This window comes from Echinops telfairi, unplaced genomic scaffold, assembly GCF_000313985.2.
Source record: "Echinops telfairi isolate 266 unplaced genomic scaffold, ASM31398v2 ScPeMD7_11;HRSCAF=52, whole genome shotgun sequence".
In the NCBI taxonomy this organism is placed as follows: Eukaryota; Metazoa; Chordata; class Mammalia; order Afrosoricida; family Tenrecidae; genus Echinops; species Echinops telfairi.
In genome coordinates this window covers 22,328,036-22,333,446 of record NW_022103908.1, presented here as the reverse complement: position 1 = coordinate 22,333,446, position 5,411 = coordinate 22,328,036, and the positions used below count along the sequence as shown (strand labels likewise).

Genomic DNA, 5,411 nt, shown 5'->3' with positions numbered 1-5,411 from the left:
CATAGTGACCTGAACTGCCCTGTGGATTCTGAGACAGTAACTCTTTAAAGGAGTAGAAAAGCCTGGTCTCTCTCCTGAGAAGAGGCTGGTAGTTTCCACTACTGACCGTGCAGTTATCAGATCAATGCATAAACAATACACCACTAGGGCTCCTATTTGATAGACAGACAAAATAATCAGAGAAGTTGCATTATTTGAGGAAGAATGAGGCATCACAATTGGAGGAAGGTTTATTATCAATCTGCAAGATGCAGATGATGCAACTTTGCCTGATGAAAATGATGAGAACTTGAAGCACTTGCTGATTGTATTAGTCTGGGTAGACTAGAGAAAAAAATTCATAAACATGCATATGTGTATAGGAAAAAGCTTCATATAAAGAGTAATTGTACATTAAGAAAGACATCCAAGCCCTGCCCATAAGTCTGATATTAGGTCATATTTCCAATACTAGTCCATAAATTCCTCTTTAGACTCATGCAGCCATGCAATAATGCCAAATGCAGGAAGATCACTGGCCAGTGGGTAGAACATCTTGTGGATCCAGTGGCGGTAGAAGCATCTCAGTGCTGGTGGGGTCTCCATGTGGCTCCTTCAGTTCCAGGGCTCTGGCTCCCTCAGGGTAGCTCCAAGTGTCATGTCAACCAGAATGTCTTGCAGGGAGTGTATATGTGTCCCACCTCCAATGAGCTATTAATCTCCTTAGCACCTCCAAATGAGGTCATCAAGCTGCAACCTGATTGACAGGCTAAACTCCACCCTTTCATTCTTATGTCTCAAGTTGACAACACATTATATATAACTACCACAATGATGAAGATCAAGAATTAGGGTCTTCAATATGGATTACAACGCAATGTAAAGAATACCAAAATCCTCAAAACTGGAGCAATAGGTAACATCCTGATAAGCAGAGAAAATATTGAAGTTTTCAGCTTCCTTGGATCTGCAATCAATGCTAAGGAAATCAGCAGGTGAGAGATCAAAGAAATTATTGCATAAGATAAATCTAGCATACAAAATCTTTTTTAAATGTTGGAAAGCAAGGATGCTACTTTGAGGACCAAGGTGGACCTGCTCCTGGCATAGTATTTTCAATCACTTCACATGCTTGTGAAAGTTGGCCATGGAAAAAGGAAGACCAAGGAAGAATCAAGGCATTTGAATTTTGGTGCTGGCTAAGAATATTGAAAGTACCGTGGCCTGACCAAATGAACAATGTTGTGGAAGAAGTAGCTAGCATGCTCCTTAGAGACCAAAATAAGATTTTGGTTGATATGTTTTGGTGTTAGCAAGAGAGATCAGTCACTGGAGAAGTACACCAGGCATGTTAAAAAAAATGAGGAAGGGCCTTCACAAGATGGATTGAAACAGTGGCCCTAACAATTCACTCAAACATAGGAACAATTGTGAGGATGGTACAGGACCAGGCAGTGTTTTGTTCTATTGTAAACACCATTGGTATCCATCAAAACCAACCCCAAAGCCCCTAACAAACACATTGCAAATTGAATTTCATAGAACTTTTATGTCATGAATATTATTTTGATTTTGTTTCAGCTTTTGGAAAATAATTTGGGTCTTGTGCTACACAAAATCGGGGATTAGGTCTTGCCTTAGTTTGCTGACTCCTGCCTCACATATTAGCAAAGTCCAATATTTGTTAAATAAGGATAGGATAGTTCTTGGGCTTCAGGTCATTTCATTTATAATAACTTTAACATTTAACATAGAATATATTTTCAGTAAATTGTAACTATTCAGAAAGATTAAAGATTTTATCCAAGTTCATAAAATAATTCAGCAGTGAAACTGGACTCATGATGATCACCAAATTATTCTTTGCATCACATTAAAGCCAATCAAATGATTTGTACAAGTTCAAGATGATGATAGGATACCAATTAAGGTGTATTAAAGTAATGATTTGCATTACACAATAATAGTAAACTTCTTTCTCACATAAGGCAAGTTATTTTTAGTAAAACCTCTAATAAAAAAGACTGCAATTAATCTGACTTATTTTTTTCTTATTAGTGACAATAGAGTATTCTTCAACTTTCACCATTTATGTCTAATTGCCCTTTGATGTTCAGGTCTTTTGTACTGTGTGTCTTAGTATCCATTTCCATTTTTAATTAGAGAAGCATCAGAATATGATATATAGAGAGGTTTTATGTAAGTTGACTTTGATGTATAGTGATGCTTTTATACTTGCCTATCACTTGAATATTTCCTTGTAACACATTATCTTCGATTTAAGCCCTCTCTGAGTTAGACTGATATCTAAAATGTAGTTTATGGTATCCTTCTATAAATTTCTTGAATTGTGACTAATGAAAGACAGATTTTACTTTTGAAACTTTTCCTCAGTAATAATAATACTTTGAGAATGAAGATGATTATATAGTGGTTTAAGAATTAACACATCATAAGGAAAAAATGTCTATTTGATTTCATAAATTACATATTTATTTATAAAGTGTCACTATCAGTCTTGTTAGCTGGTTGAAATTAGGCAAATCAGTAGGTGTTGTAGAGGACTCTTAAACATCCTACTTTGAATCCGACCCTGGAAGATTTTAAGATAGCATCTAATTCTTCTCCTCAGAACAGGTTTATGTATCTAATTACGAATAAAAACTGTTCCATCCTTATCTAAACTGAAAACAGAAATTGTTAGTTGACTTGTTACTTCTTACTGCACTGAGAAATTTCTTTATGTATATATGTCATGTAAACCATTTGTGAACAATTTACTGAGATTAGTAAATTTTCTGTCATATCTATCCATTTCCAAAAGATTTTCAACACTTCAAAATGAAACTGTACTCCTTAAGCAATAACTCCCCCTCCCTCACTTTCTTCAGTCCCTAGAATCTATTGTTCTCCATATGCACTTGACTATTCTAGATATTTCTTCCTTTTTTAATGATGCTTTAGGCAAAAGTGTACATAGTCTGTATATCAAATGTTCCATAACCCAGGTTGTTTTTCACAAAACGTATCAGCATACTCTCCACTTGTAATAACAAATTAATTCCTTCATGACAGTTTACCTAAGATTGATCCCCAAAAAGTGAAGGTCAAATACATCCCCAGTGTTTCCCCTTTTACCCTGCTATACTGCTCAGCCACTTCTGGGGTCAACCACCATTCCTTTAATATACGCCCTGAAGTCCCAGGGCTCTGCAACTCACTGCAACGGCCACTCAGAAATCATGATGTAAGAAAAAGTCTCTCATCTTGTGGGTACAGGTGACTGCCATCATGACTTCCACTGCCATCGGCGGCCTTCTGCTGGATCAGTGTTCAGAATTTAACCTCATATGCTGCTCTTTCCTTCAGGTGTAGATTTTAATATTTATAATCTTTGGGTCACATAGGCTGATGTACTTTTCCCATGTGGATTTAGTTAACACATCATTTAGATGGGTGCTTATTTTAAAACAAGCCTTTATGATCCCAGTTTTATTGACATATAATTCATATGTCATACAATTCAATAATTCAATCATATTAAACAGAGTTGTACAATCATCCTCAAAATAAATTTTAGAACATTTTCCTTCTTCTTGGATACATCTTTAATAGTGCTCCATTTCCCCACAATCTTTCCTCCTATGCCCCCATGAAACCACTAATGTAGTTACAATATCTATAGATTTACCAATACTGAATTTCATATACATAAAAGCAAACAAAAAATAATAATAAAAGATAGAAAAACCTCATTTGAAAAGAAAGCAGAAAATACTAAAATTAAAACAAATTTTAAATAGGTTAAAAGGGAGATCAAATGATAGGGTGTTAAATTTTAACCTAACTCCAGCTGAAATACTCCACTTTCTAATGCATTCTGCATGATAGTAAGGCTATTTAAATCCCTGGTCCATGGTCAGAGAGAATTCAATGTAGGCTTAAGCCACAGTTATTTACCTTTTGCTTTTTTAAAAGTGAAATAACTCTAAAACAGGTCTAAAGGGAAATCAAATGATAAGGGGTTAAATTTTAACCTAGCTATATTTGCCATAATCAAATTTATAATGCTACCTGTCTGATAACAAGGCTATTCACATCCTTGACTATAGTCATAGAGGATCCACCAGAGGCTTAATTCATATGTGGACACTGCAAACGGACTTTTTGCTTCCAACGTCTCCCAGTCCCTTCTGCAAACCGAGTGCTCATAATTTAAGCTCTGATAACATTCCCTCTTTGGGAGGTGGAATGTATTTTTTACAATCTCTGGATTAAAAGGCTGGTGTTCTTCTTCCATGTGGACTTAGTTGATGCCTCATTTAGACGGTTTCTTATAAGGCATTAGATGTTATTTTTTTTGATAGTTGGGTACCATCTGTTTTCTTCATTACACTTTGCTATAACACTCACATCTTCAGTGATTCTTTCATGAGGATGAGCATTGAGCAGGACTGTGTCATAAAAACTAATTGTTCTTAGATTGTGCATGGAATTAAGTGAAATCCATTTGTGTGTGTGTGTGTGTGTGTGTGTGTGTGTGTGTGTACATGACTTAGAGATGTCTCTGGTTTGGAGACATCATTATCATTTTATTAGAGAACATTATAAAATTATACAGCCCCAATAAGACCTAAGGTAATTCTACCGATAGTGTCATTAATTTAGCGAATAGTATAGAACTAAAAACATTTTTGAAAAAAGAAATTATATACTTACCTGAGGTAAGGGGAGCTACCATGATCACGAAGGTGGTTTTCCCAGGGCGAGGCTCACCCATTGCACTCCAGCTATGCTGACCCCTGCAATTTCCCCAAATGTGGGAGACTCGACTGCATGATTTGTGGTAGTGGGAGACTGTATTTGCATTCTCCCCTGGAAAAACAAAAAAGAAAATAGAAATTATATATGTATCGGCCAACTTTTCAGACTAGAATACATAAATTTGTCAACTGGTACATATTAAAAGTTAAATGACTGGACACTATTTATGTGAATAATAAGGATTGACTAAAGGGCACAATTTCAATAACAATCATTCAAAAAGGCAGAACCATGCCGAAAAATGAACCCATATCACACAAAAGCAAAGAGAGCATGTAAAAAGTAAATATATGGTGATCCCTGGTCAACATTCATTGGGCAAGTGGTTTCTGCAACTATTGGTGCAGAATCGCAATTAATAGCACAATTGTGGTATATGGGCTGCTAGGTTGTGGAGGTGGAGTTTGCTCTTTCAAGATCCCGGAGCAAAGTCTAACTGGAGCCAGAAAACTAGGTGTATTAGTCTAGGTACTTTGGAGAAACAAATCCACAGCGACTCATGTATAAGAGAGAGTTTTATGTAAAGAAAAGGTGCATCACGAAAACACCCCAACCCAATACTGCCCAAACCCACAAGTCCAACATTAACCCATTAACCCAACACCAGT

At 36.1% G+C, this 5,411-nt stretch overlaps 1 non-coding gene across 1 annotated transcript; it reads left to right on the top strand.

The window, feature by feature from the left end:
• The first annotated feature begins 4,690 nt into the window (after window positions 1-4,690).
• LOC115868507 lies at window positions 4,691-4,855 on the top strand. The gene has a single exon (XR_004045637.1). It is a non-coding gene; the product is annotated as a U1 spliceosomal RNA (small nuclear RNA).
• Window positions 4,856-5,411: the final 556 nt, after the last annotated feature.